The sequence below is a fragment of the Eubalaena glacialis genome, chromosome 16 (genome assembly GCF_028564815.1).
Source record: "Eubalaena glacialis isolate mEubGla1 chromosome 16, mEubGla1.1.hap2.+ XY, whole genome shotgun sequence".
Lineage (NCBI taxonomy): Eukaryota > Metazoa > Chordata > Mammalia > Artiodactyla > Balaenidae > Eubalaena > Eubalaena glacialis.
This window is the reverse complement of record NC_083731.1, coordinates 67,022,125-67,035,717: the sequence shown is the minus strand read 5'-3', so window position 1 is coordinate 67,035,717 and position 13,593 is coordinate 67,022,125. Positions and strand designations below refer to the sequence as shown.

The window sequence follows — 13,593 nt, the reverse complement described above, 5'->3', positions numbered from 1 at the left end:
AAGTAGAAAGAGGTGAAATAACTCACTCAAGGTCATACAGCCACTAAGTCAGTTGCAGAGGTGGAATTTGAACCTAGGCAGCCTGGTTCCAGAGTTTATACTCCAAACAACTGCACGATTCTGTCTCTCACCTCTGTAGGTGCATATATTTTTATAGCCCAGTATTAGAATTCAAAGTGCTGGGAATGGCTTTGTCAGAGCCCTTAGGAGCTGTCCCCAACAGGGGATTGGATTATGCAGAATAGCACCAGCCATCACTGGCATCTTAGAGTGTTTGAGAATTTGCAAAGCACTTTCACCTCGACTTGCTCCTTTGCTCTGTAAATACAATAAAATTCGAAGGTTGTTATTAATGCACAGAATTTACAAAATACCTGTTATATGTCAGATTCTCTTCCAGAAGATGGGATACCGTAGTAAATGAGACATGGAACTCACTCTCCTGGAACTTATCTACTTAAAAGGACTGCGTAGTAATTATAATGTTAGTAACAACCATTGCTACATGTGAATGCTTCAGAAAGGCAGTGCAGGCAGGCAGGGCGGCAACATCTTGTTCTTTCCTGATTCTAGAAGGCTTGTGAAAATTCACATGCCATGATCTCAAGGCTCTTTAAGCTCTGATTTCATTCATAGGAAGGGGATCTTATAACATTTATATATTATTTACTTTTTTGGTTGTTATTCCATTGCAAAAACATTTTGGTGACTTCCCTCTTCTCTAGATGTATATGTATATGTATACACAGACACACACGCACACACACACACACACACACACACACAGATAAACTCTTCCCATAAAGACTTCCAACGGATATCTGAAGTCCATTACTACTTGTCAACCTTTCTGTGCCCTAATTTTTGCTAAAAAAGAATATACATGTAGTAGGACTCTCCAACCCTGAGAACATATGTCTGGAAACTTAGCAGCAGCTGGAAAATTCTCATTCAGGAAGGGGGAAAAAAAGCGCCTGCATATTTTTTTTCTTTAGGAAAAGCAAACCAGCATTCATTTTTAAAGCTCCTACAAGATGGGAATTATTTAAAGTCTGCTGTTGAATTTCAGATGTTTGCCTGTATCAAATGATATTGGAAAAATTCTTTATTTGAAATGTTTGGACATGGAGGAAGGAATAGTAGGAAATTTGAAGATGAATGAGAATACCATCCACAGACTCTACAGTCTTTCGTATTTTGACATTTGTCTCCTTTTAAAGTTTTTCACTTCATTTTTACTTTTTCCAAATCTATATCACAGAGTAGTTTATTATATCCAGAAAATTCAAATTCATGCCACATCAGGTACATCCCAAATTTCAAGTGGCATAAATTCTGTGGTGTTCTACTATGCCTAAAGTCTTTTGAGCTTTATCATGTTTGATAGTGGAGGTATTGTCACCTAGAAATGAAAGTCAGGGATGTAGTTCACAAACCCTGATTCTGATGGACACTGTCATTTCATATATTGGCAATCACAGGGGAATAAATGACAGACTCAGGGTATTTCAGGATGGCTCCAGTTTAAGGAGTTTTTCATTGTTGTGTTAGTGAGTGAGAGACCAAGGTGCCCCTTTTTCTCTGATATGTGTCAGATGCCATCATGAAGAGTCACGAAGGACAGGCATTTACCCACCTCATATATTTTTCATAAATATTTTAACCACAGTTTTTTAATTTCATCAACACCTAATGTCCCTAAAGTAGGCTATTTTGTCATGTATTCTGAAATATTTCTGTGATATGGCCTGCCATAAGATAGGATTTATAGAAGACATTTCTATTTGAGACTTTAAAATGTACTATTTTAATTTCTAAAATACCGTTATTTAAATGCTAAGGGCTACACTATGAAGCATAGTCTAATGGGATGATTTCCAGATAGATTTTTTTAAATGTTAATAAATATTTCACATTCAAAATGTTTAATATTTCAAAAATATTTATTTTTATCAATAAAATGCATATATATGTACATATACATATATATATATACTTTTAAAAATTGAAAGATACAGTAGGCCTATAATGAAATGGACCTCACCCCCAACACAGAGAAAAGCTTATAATTCTTTTGCATGTTTCTCTGTTTATACTTTTGCTGCTGTAGCTCTAAATATGTTTGTGATATTGGCTGTATCATGTGTGTGTTTGTGTACGTGTATAATCACCATTTGTTGATTTGTCAAATTTAGATATTAATATATTGACTTACTATTATGATAAATAAGGATCTAGATTATTTGTACTACTACTGTCCCACTCTCAATATACTACCATTTTTAGTTCTTCTTTTGTTACCTACATATTTTTAAATAATATATTTATTCCTATATTTCTATCTTATTAACTACAGGCAGTATCTAATGATTTCTTACCTTATAAGATGAGATTATTACCCTTTCCTTAACTTCTCCCTTTAATATTTTCTAGTTTTGCTCACTTGTGCTTTTAATTTTACACTACTAAGGTTGATATCATTTATATTCTCTTTTTAATCATATTAAGACTTTAGCTTTTTGTCAGTAGATTGACTCTAAAGGTTAAAAACCTCAACAAAAAATTATTATGAGTATGTAAGCATTATTATTCACTGCTGACTGAAGTAGTATACTGTGATTACATTGCCTTATTTTTTGTAGCTATTTGTTTTTCCTAGAGTTTCTAATTGTTTTTATTTTTCTTTCCATAATCCGTCTTTATGGCATCCTTAAGTACTTTCAGCTTCTTTGCAATACTCCCTTTTCCTAGACACTTCCTGCTGTCCCAAACTGGAGCAACCGTTGTCTAGGCATCTTGTCTTGCATTAATCTTCCTGGGATCCATGTCTTCATCTTTCTCACTTTAATCCCATGTACTGCTGAAGCGTACATACCCTCTACATTTTCTACTTAGTCTGTAAGGAAGACTAGTCTCTTCTCTCCCATTTATTTATTTATTTATTCAATCATTTATTTATAGGATTCTGAACTCATACTATTTTTTTTTCTTTGGGTTATATGGTCTGGTACTATAATTATTTGTTTTGTTTCTCAAATTTTTCCAGTTTTGGCCGTTGGAAGTTCTTTCAGGTTGGCTCCTATGCCTTTTGACATGCCCAATATTAGTTTCTTGTTACTATCATTATTTTTTAACACTCCATGCTTCCTGGCACTATATAAGGTGCCCCAAACTCATCCACAGTAGATGTTTAAACTAACCCACAGAGTGGAAAAATCAGTAATCTCATAAATATTTATTTAATGTTAAATGAGTATGCTAGTTGCTATGGGGAACAATGAAGTTTAAGGTATAATTTCTGCCTTCAAGAATTCTATAATATATTTTCAGAGGTATAATGGAAAATACAAGGCAGTACAAGATTAAATTAGTAAGGACTGGAGAAGCTCACAGAATAGGAAAAAAATAACATTAATCTGAATATATCAAGAAAGGAAACCTAGAGAGATGGATCTAGTTTAGTCAAGTGAAGTGGAAAGGAAAAAAGTAAGTGCAGGAACTGTTATTTTAGGGTGTGAGAAGTAGTAAGAGACAAAATCATCTTAGATGAAGTTGACAAAATTTCTTGTTTAGTAAGACAAAGATCAACTAAAACTGTTACAAGAAGAAGTAGAAAATAGGACTAGCTCTGTATTTGTTGAATTAATTGATTGACTTGAACATTCCCACAGCAACAACCAAAAAAAAAGAAAAAACCCTCCAGATCCAGATGGTATTACTAGTGAATTCCTTCAAATATTTGAGGAAGAAATAATATTAATCTTAGGTAAATACAGAAAATAGAGTAGTACACTTCCTAAGTCATTTTCTGAGATCTGTACTACTTTAATACCAAGTTCTGATAAGGACACTATTAAAAAAATACACACTGATACCTGTCATGACCATGGACACAAAAATATTTAACCCACAATTAGGAATAGAATGCAGTGATATATAAAAAGAATGATAGTTGCAGGATACAGAATTAATAATACATAATCACTGTGTTGTGCAAAGGAAGCCAGACAAAAAATAACTTAGAATGTATGATTCTATATATATGAAGTTCAAGTATAGGCAAAGACATCAATGGTGATAGAAACCAGAACTCCCCTTTTGGAAGGGCTTGACTGGAAAGGAACTTTCTGGAGTGATGAAAGTGCTCTTTATCTCTTTATCTTAACTATTGTGTTGGTTACATTTGACAGAGCTCACTGAAATGTACACTTAAAATCTGTGTATTTTACTGTATGTAAATTACATCCCAGTTGAAAAAAATTGAGGACATAGTCTTTGATATTCCATACTGATATTTGGGGATTTATCAGACCTTGAGTTTTCAATATTCATAATCATAGGAAGGAATGTGACTTTTCTAAATCTTAAAGCAGCTTTGATTATTGCTTTCTACTCTCCTGGGCATGGAGACACACAGCAGTTTCCCCCCTTGAATTTCCACATTCTGTCAGTGTTCTTACAATTTTCACCAAACTCAGGCTTAAAATATTCTTATAATCTTTGACTGTTTCTTCTCTTTTATCATGAATTCCATCTAATTCACGGAATTTCCTCTATTCTCTGCTTTTTCTTCCATCTGGGCCTTCCTTTATATTTTCACGCCTATCTCTCTAATTCACTCTGTTAGCAATAGTCCTCTCCTTTTTTTTTTCTTATTCTGAACACTGATGCCACATTTATTTTCAAAAACACACTCCTAGTCAAAATCCACCTGAAACAAAAACACTTCCAATAGCTCTAAGCCAGTCAACAAAATTTCAAATGTGTTATTCTGGAATTCACACTCTTGTCTTATTCTCCGGCTCCATAAAATCTCCACTCCAGTCTCCAAATTTGTCTCAGTTCTCCTCATCTCTACTTTTTTGCTCACTAGTAAAGGGATATATGTGTCACCTTAAAAATTTCACACTGGGGGCTTCCCTGGTGGCGCAGTGGTTGAGAGTCTGCCTGCCGGTGCAGGGGACACGGGTTCGAGCCCTGGTCTGGGAGGATCCCACATGCCGCGGAGCGGCTGGGCCCGTGAGCCACAATTACTGAGCCTGCGTGTCTGGAGCCTGTGCTCCGCAACAAGAGAGGCCGCGATAATGAGAGGCCCGCGCACCGCGATGAAGAGTGGCCCCCGCTTGCCGCAACTGGAGAAAGCCCTCGCACAGAAATGAAGACCCAACACAGCCATAAATAAATAAATAAATAAATAAATAAAAATTAAAAAAAAAAAAAAATTTCACACTGATTTGTACCTCTTGTGAAGGTACCTGTACTTGTAGACAGTAAGAATCTTAGTTGGGGAATTGTTCCATTGTTTTTTGTTTTGTTTAGTATTTGTTTTTTTGTTTTTATTTATCTTTTGGTTATAGGAAGACACTGCTGCTAAAGCTTTATCACTGACTAGTTTATTTAACAAATATGTATTGGGCACCTGCCATATACCAGGCACAATACTGGGAGCTGTAGCTTTGGTTGCAAGCATGGTGAACATGGTGCCTACCTTGACAGAGCTTGAAGGCCCTAATTAGAGAGGAATTTAAAAAGTAATAGTGCTTTGGAGGGGGAGGAGTCTCATATTAGCTATGTATTGCTGCTTAACAAATTACCCTGAAACTTAGCAGATTCCCCAGAGAAACAGAATAGGGTGTTTGGGGTGTGTGTGTGTGTGTGTGTGTGTGTGTGTGTGTGTGTGTGTGTGTAGTGTATATATCTATACACGCAAATATATATATACACAAATATAGAGAGATATACAGGTATATATCTTTACCCATCTATTTTATAGAGAACTTTATTTCAAAGAATTAGCTCACGTGATTATGGAGGCTGGCAAGTCCAAAATCTGCAGGGCAGGCTGGAGAGCCAAGAAAGAGTTATGTTTCAGCTCAAGTCCAAAGGCAGTCTGCAGGCATAATACCTCTTTCTTGGGAGATCTCAGCTTGTTTTCTTTTAAGGCCCTCATCTGACTGGATGAGACCCACCAGTCTTACACAGGATAATGTGCTTTACTCAGTGTCTACTGATTTAAATCTTAATTTCATCTAAAAAATACTTTCACAGCAACATCTGACTGGTGTCTTACCAAATATCTGGGTACCGTGGCCTAGCCAAATTGACACATAATATTAACCATCACAGTCAGGAATCTGGCCATGGCTTAGAGGGGTCCTTCCAGCTCATGGTCTCTCACAAGGCTTCAATCAAGGTGTTGGCCAGACTCACAGTTATTACACCTGTGGCTGGATCTGCAGTTCACCCTGCTCAACTGGAACAGGATCCATTTCCAAGTTCCCTCAGTGACTGTTGGCAGGGTTCAGTTCCCGACAGGTGGGTGGACTGAGGGCCTCAGTCCCTTGCCAAATGGCCCTCTCCATAGAGCACTTCACAACATGGCAGCTGGCATCATTAGAGTCAGGGCAAGAGAGAGGTCACTTCCCATCCCTTCTGCCATACTCTGTTCATCAGAAGACACTAGGTCTAGCCCACACTCAAGGTGGGGAAGGAGAGGGGATTACACAAGGGTGTGAATACTAGTACAGAGTCAATCAAGAGAATCAATGGAAGATCCTTTCTAGTTTGAAATGTTTTAACTCTATGATGAGAAACTAGAGAAGGGATGGAATATTGTTATGGCCTAGGAAGATTCACTGAAAAGGTGAGGCTTCCCCCACATGCCCCAGAGCAGCTAAGCCCGCGCGCCACAACTGCTGAGCCTGCGCTCTAGAGCCCGCGAGCCACAACTACTGAAGCCCGTGTGCCTAGAGCCGGTGCTCCGCAACAAGAGAAGCCACCGCAGTGAGAAGCCCATGTGCGACAACAAAGACCCAATGCAGCCAAAAATAAATAAATAAATAAATTTATTTTAAAAAAAGGTGAGGCTTCCATGTGCTGTGCTAGGTGGGTTCATACACCTAGAGGAGGAGGAGACACAGCAGTAGTTCCTAACAAGTGATGTACATCTGAATCACCTGTGGAGCATTTTAAACATGCATATAGTGAGGATTTTCCTCTGGTGATTCCAATTTAGTTGACCTGGGTAATTACGATGCATCCCTAGTTGAGAGTCACTATAATATAATGAGCAAACTATTTCTAATTGACCCAAGGATTTGGGTCATAAATAGTCTGTTTTAAGGTTAGAGAGGATGGTGGGAACAGGTATTCCTAATGAGGATGTAGATCTGATCCTTAAGAAAATAGGGAGCCGCGGTAAGTTCTTGAGTAGTGGATGAATATAATTAGAGTTACATTTTAAAAAATATTTCATTTATGCATTCATTCTTTCATGTTTTTTATTCTGATATTTACTTCTCACCACCATAGACCAGTCAAAGAAGATGCCAGATCTTTTGACTGTTTGTAGGATGAGCTACAAGAAGGAACACCAGCAAAAAGCATATGGTAGTACATGAAATGTGATGTCATGAGATGGATGAATGGGAAGAGGAGTTGATAGGATTTCCTAATTCAGTGGAAGGGATAAAGAAGGGTGAGAAAGGAATGATGACACCATGTCTTTTGCAAGGTCCTTGTCTTTAAGCAGACCTCCCAGGGCTGGGAAGCAGAGAAGGGGTTAGAGAATTCAAGTCACTGTGTGCTTTTAGCTCTACTGTTCAGTACAATATCCTATGGGTCTGACAAAGACAAGTAGCGTGGCTCAGTAAGCCCTTGAAAAAGGGATTTAGTCAGAGGCATTATATTTTAAATCCATAAATGATGAGATTCCTGCCAAGCTTCTTTTGAATTAAATAAAGTCCAGAATATGGGGGAAATAGGAATGCTCATTAATGCGATAAGACAGCATTTCTACATGAATGATACAAAATCAAATAGGGTCTTTGTTTTCGTTGCTTCTAGAGAATCAAAGCCAGAATCCTTTTGTGGCTCTGTGCTTATAACAATATAGTGCATCTTTTCATCATACTTTCCGGGATAAAACGGCATATAGTTTCTCTGCGCAGTGACAGGCGTGTTTCCTTGAACAATACCCTGTAAAGGTCACATTGGAGATTTGAGTCACAAGCCCTGTGACTTAAATTTGAGGCTAAGTTTAAAAATGGTGTGCCCAGAGCTTGCCAATTCCATTAAAAAGCCCTGGTGTCATTTTGGATTACAGTTGAATAGAACAGGACCCAGTGGGATATTGTATCTTTCTTGGTAGCAATACATAGATTTTCTTCTTTGTATCGTTCCCTGGCTATGTCGTTATGGTAGATATCTACTTTCACACCAAATCCTGGAAAATAATGTCTAATTTCATGGACCTATTTTTTTTCTAATGTAGCTCATTTTCTAGCTTTTCAATTATCATTAGAGGATTTCTGTGAAAGCATAATTATTTGTGTGTGTTTAGTTATGGTTGATCTTGAATGCTACCTTCCTTACTGAAGCCTTCTTGATTCCCCTCATCCCTGAGAAAGAGGATCGCCAGCCCTTTCAAAGTTTCAGAGCACTTTTTCCCTCACTGACATCATCATGCTCTGTTATATAACAGCACTACTACTCCTTCCTAACAATTGATGAGTTCTTACCATGCACCCCTTATTGTGCCAAGCAGTTTGTATAGGTTATCTTACTTAATGCTCACAGCAGCCTACGTGGGAAGTATATCATTTCTGCATTTTGCAGATGAGGAAGCCAAGGTTAAAGAGTTTAAATACCTTGCCCAAGATCATACAGCTTGTAAGTGATAAAGCAAGAACAACCCCAGGCAGTCTGGTCCAGACCCCATTCTTTCAAACACATATTAGTACCACCTTCTCATAATTTTTGATGTCCAAGTTGCATCCGCTTCCAAAGCAGTAACATGCTTGAGGGAAAGGCTATCTTGCTTTTTTCAGTATTCCTGGAATTTTCTGACATATTGACTGACTCAGAAGTATGCACTATGATATTTGTCTTTCTCTGTCTGGCTTAGAAAAAGACAAATATCATATGATATCACCTATATGTGGAATCTACAAAAAGGATACAAATGAACTTATTTTTAAAACAGAAATAGACTCACAGACATAGAAAACAAATTTATGGTTACCAAAGAGGAAAGAGGGAGAGGGATAAATTAGGAGCTTAGGATTAAAATACATAACACTACTATATATAAAATAGATAACTAACAAGGACCCACTGTATAGCACAGGGAACTATGCTCAATATCTTGTAATAACCTATAATGGAAGAGAATGTAAAAAAGAATATTATATTTATATACATATATGTATAATTGAATCATGTTGCTATACATCTGAAACTAACACAACGTTGTAAATCAACTATATTTCAATAAAAATTTAACAAATAAAAGAAGTATGCATAAAAGAAGTGTGCAGTAAATAGTGGTTGAGTGAATGTTTGGAAATTGCCGTCGAGGTTTTATGGGAAACAGGGTCTACACATTTAGGCATACCACCTGAAACTTTGTTTTTAAGGGATGTGAGGAGATCAGAAAGCTAGTATGTGAGATTTTAAGAAGAGTTTCTATTCATTTTGTATTCCCGTCATTTAGGTTAGATTCCATGGTCCAGATATTTTCATTCCCTGTTCTTTGTCAAGCTCTTCTTCCTTCTTTTATGTAAAGATAAACTGGCTCTGTTTGGCTCTGTTCTCTTTTTTTTTTTCCCCCATGTAATAATCCTAGGCTCCAGTTCTGCAGAGCTCTGAAAACTCTATCAATTGTTCTTCCTTGTTTCTTTATTCATGCCTTAAGCTTTAGTTGCCTAAATTAAACTAAAAAATTTAAGAAGTTACATGTGACCTTCCTGCTTTATCCTTCTCTAGCCTTTCCGAGGAGCTTCCCAAGTACAGTGTGGTTATGACCTAGAAGTTCCAAGGCTCATACAGAAGGCTATGGCATTAAAAGCTGGCACTTTGAGGGGAATTTTGAAGTGATTGATTGGTGGGCAGTGACCCTGAAACATACTGTAAGAGTGAGTGCTGGGACAGCTGGTGGAGAGTAAGCTGTTGGCAATGGAACAACCCAAAACATGTAGATTTTTGACTAAAAATAAGAACGGAAATCTAGATGGAGCCCTGCCGAGACTTGTCAGCCACCCCTTAGCTGTTAAGATGGATATAGCTACAAGGAGATGCAGTCCTATCACTCAGAGACATCCACAGAAGATGCAGGCTCTATTCCTGGTTGCATCAGGGATGCAATTCCCCTTAGGGAAAGGTGATGTTCTCTTTCACTGGGATGATGAAGGCACTGTGGGTCACATGGAGGCATCAGAGGAAGATGGGACGTTTGCAATGCTATCTCCTTGGTGTCACACAGCACACAAACCTGCCCCGCAACCCATGGGCACCACTGGGTTTCCAAAGAGCTCTCTTTGCATAAGGAGGAAGGTGGGAGAGGAAGTGCACTGCTTAAAGTTGGCTGTCTGTATTTCTGTGGGGCCTGACTCAATAAGACAATGTCTGATATAAAACTAAAGCAAATGAGGAGAGGAATTTTCTTGATCAATTTAGTAGTATGTGAGTTACTTTAGTATATTGCAGCATTACCTGTTCTCTTGTCAATAATATTTCTGTTTATGAAATATTTTTCTTTTTTTATTGAAGTGTAGTTGATTTACAATGATGTGTTAATTTCTGGTGTTGAGCAAAGTGATTCAGTTGTATATATACTTTTTCAGATTCTTTTACATTATAGGTTATTACAAGATATTGAATATAGTTCCCTGTGCTATAGCATAGGTCCTTGTTGTTTATCTATTTTATGTATAGTAGTGTGTATCTGTTGATCCCATACTCCTAATTTATCCCTCCCCCCCTTCCCCCTTTGGTAACCATAGGTTTGTTTTCTATGTCTGTGAGTCTATTTCTGTTTTGTAAATAAGTTCTTTTGTATCATTTTTTTTAGATTCCACATATAAGTGATATCATATGATATTTGTCTTTGTCTGACTTCACTTTGTATGATAATTTCTAGGTCCATCCATGTTGCTGCCAATGGCATTATTTCATTCTTTTTTATGGCTAAGTAATATTCCATGGTATATATGTGCCACATCTTTTTATCCATTTATCTGTCCAGGGACACTTAGGTTGCTTCCATATCCTGGCTATTGTAAATAGTGCTGCTATGAACATTGGGGGTGCATGAATCTTTTTGAATTAGAGTTTCCTTATTTTCTGGATACATGCCCAGGAGTGGGATTGCTGGATCATATGGTAACTCTATTTGTAGTTTTTGAAGGAAGCTCCTTACTGTTCTCCATAGTGGCTGCACCAAGTGAAATATTTTTCTAAATCACACAGGCCACACAGTGAAATGAGGGGAAGAGTCAGCCCTGAGGCCTTTTAGGCTTTGATGCCTGGGTTGTAAACCTGATTTCAGGAATCTGTGCCTTAGCTTTCTTATCTGGAAAATGGGGCCAGTGCACTCTAATTGCAGGGGCATCATTCAGATTAAGGAGCCTGTGCCCAGTGCCTCGCAGCTGGTGGGTTCTCAGTGAAAAGTAGTGTCCCCGCCTTCATGCTCATACCCTGAGCACCGTCCTTCAACCCTTGTCTGGTTAAATAAGGGGAAAAGCAGAGTTCGCTTAGTTATAAAATACTGCTGGCCTTTAGAAGTTTCTAAACACAATGCTGAAAGGTTACCATCCACCCTGTCATTTATGAGTAAGAAGATCTGGGGGTACAAAAGTAATAGCAGTTAATACGGTTACCATAATAATAGCGGTAGGTGCTACTACAGCACTTCTGACCACAGTGGCTGGTACTGGCAGTCACGGTACTTTGGACACATCCTAATGGTGTGCTTTTTTTCTCCTTCCAGAAGCATCTGGCATGTCAGAGCTACAGTGTCTTCCATGGGACTTCCTTTGTGAACAGCTTCCATTTAAAAGAGTTGTGTGAATACCTTGTTTCAGTCAAGTTCCCAAAGAACACATTTGTCTTCTGATCTGCTGGAGGTCTTAAGGTTTGTGTTAATTTTTCCATTTGTCTCACTGAAGTTATTATTAATTTTGAGGGATATTTTTTAAATGGATAATAGTCATACTCTATTGCAATAAGAACTGTGGAAGTAGGTTATGCACAGATTGTAATCCTTTGATTTCATTGGGAGATGGATATAAATGAGAAGAAATTTGATATGATGCTTCTCATACTTATTATTATATACTCTGTGGGATGTTACAAGGATATTAGAAATAAAATATCCCCCACGTTGGCTTAAAACAAGTTTTATTTCTGTGTTCATAAATTCTAACTGAATAGATCCAGTACATTTATATTGAGTGTCTACATATATCAGATTTTGTTAAGTACTTTCAATTAGCTAAGACCTCGCTGATAAATTATATTTCGAAACATTGAAAATCAAAACTGCATTTGTCAATATCAACTAGTGTTATCATCATGACATTTTTCAAATTATAAAATCTCAGTAGCCAGAATGTTTTCATTTAGCTCTACCAAGGGGTCCTCACCCTATGATTTATTATGATAGAACAGGGTGACGGTGGTGGTTGTTTAATGTGTGTGCGTTAACAGCTCGAAAAATCACTAACAGTATTGTTGCTCACTTAAGGACAGAGCTTGCTAGCAAAGCAAGCATTTTATTTTGGAAGTGCGTGTCCTGCTCCTGAGATGGTACCAAGTAAACCACTTTTATTCTGAAAGTACTTTCTGACAAAGACCTACCTAAAGGCTGAAATTAATCCACCCATCTTTCATAGATGGAAAAATGAGCAAGAGAGCAGATAAAGCTTGGCTCACTGAGCGGACAAAATCTAAGTGAAGAGCGAGGGAGAAGGAACAGAGTACTTTCCCTAGAAGGACATGTCTTTTTCCACAGACGTTTATTTCATTCGGTTGGACTTTTATTCTGTCCACGGTGACAAATGTTTTCTCCCGTAATGGCCCTCTACTGTGGGGTTTTTTTTTTAACTTTCTCTTATTTCTACGGAGAAATCAAAGTAGATTTCACTGCAGTGCTGGGCTAGATTCCAGTTTTCCCACTGAACCCTTCATTGCTGGGCCCCATGATTGATTCACTTAGAAGGGTGAGGCATGTGATACCTATTGGGGGAGAGGACGGATGGGAGGTTGTGTCTCCATCGTTAACTCTCCAGTCTGTCAGCTTGGTAGGATGTTATGGTGTGCAGAGATGTAACAAGTGTCTGACGGAAAAAGAGGTGCTGGAAAGGACTTGAGAAGTTACCTAAATGTTCTTCCCGAGTCTGCAAATAGGATCCCACTTGAACTGTCTGAAACCAATGAGAAACTATTTGTTTTCAGACCTGCATACCTAGGTATCCACTTTTCTTTTGAATCCTAATATAGATTCTCCTTTCTTAGAAACCTCATTGTCTAGAAAGCCTAAGTGTTTCCCGACCTCCTTGCATGGTACTTTATTTCTTCTGTTATGGAGACAGAATGTATTGGTCATCATAGACTTAAGTCTCAGGTCATCCTTTTTCCCTTCAGGAGAGAGAAATCCATTTTTTGAACCTTTTCCTATGAAATTATACAGTCCACAAATTTTTTTATCCCCACAGTTAAGTTCTCTACATTCCACTTAGGTTTGAGAATACAGACAGGTTGCAGGAACATGAAACATCATCTATTGTTGTTTCTCAGTGGGGCCACTATTGACAT

General features: G+C 37.8%; 1 protein-coding gene across 6 annotated transcripts in view; it reads left to right on the top strand.

Annotated features, from left to right (window-relative positions):
* Positions 1–13,593, top strand: part of ENOX1 (ecto-NOX disulfide-thiol exchanger 1) — a 612,162-nt gene that overhangs the window by 295,217 nt on the left and 303,352 nt on the right. For all 6 annotated transcript variants that reach the window (XM_061170742.1, XM_061170743.1, XM_061170741.1 and 3 more), the window contains exon 4: positions 11,768–11,911. The gene's annotated coding sequence lies outside the window, so the exon portion shown is untranslated. The remainder of the gene's footprint in view (positions 1–11,767; positions 11,912–13,593) is intronic.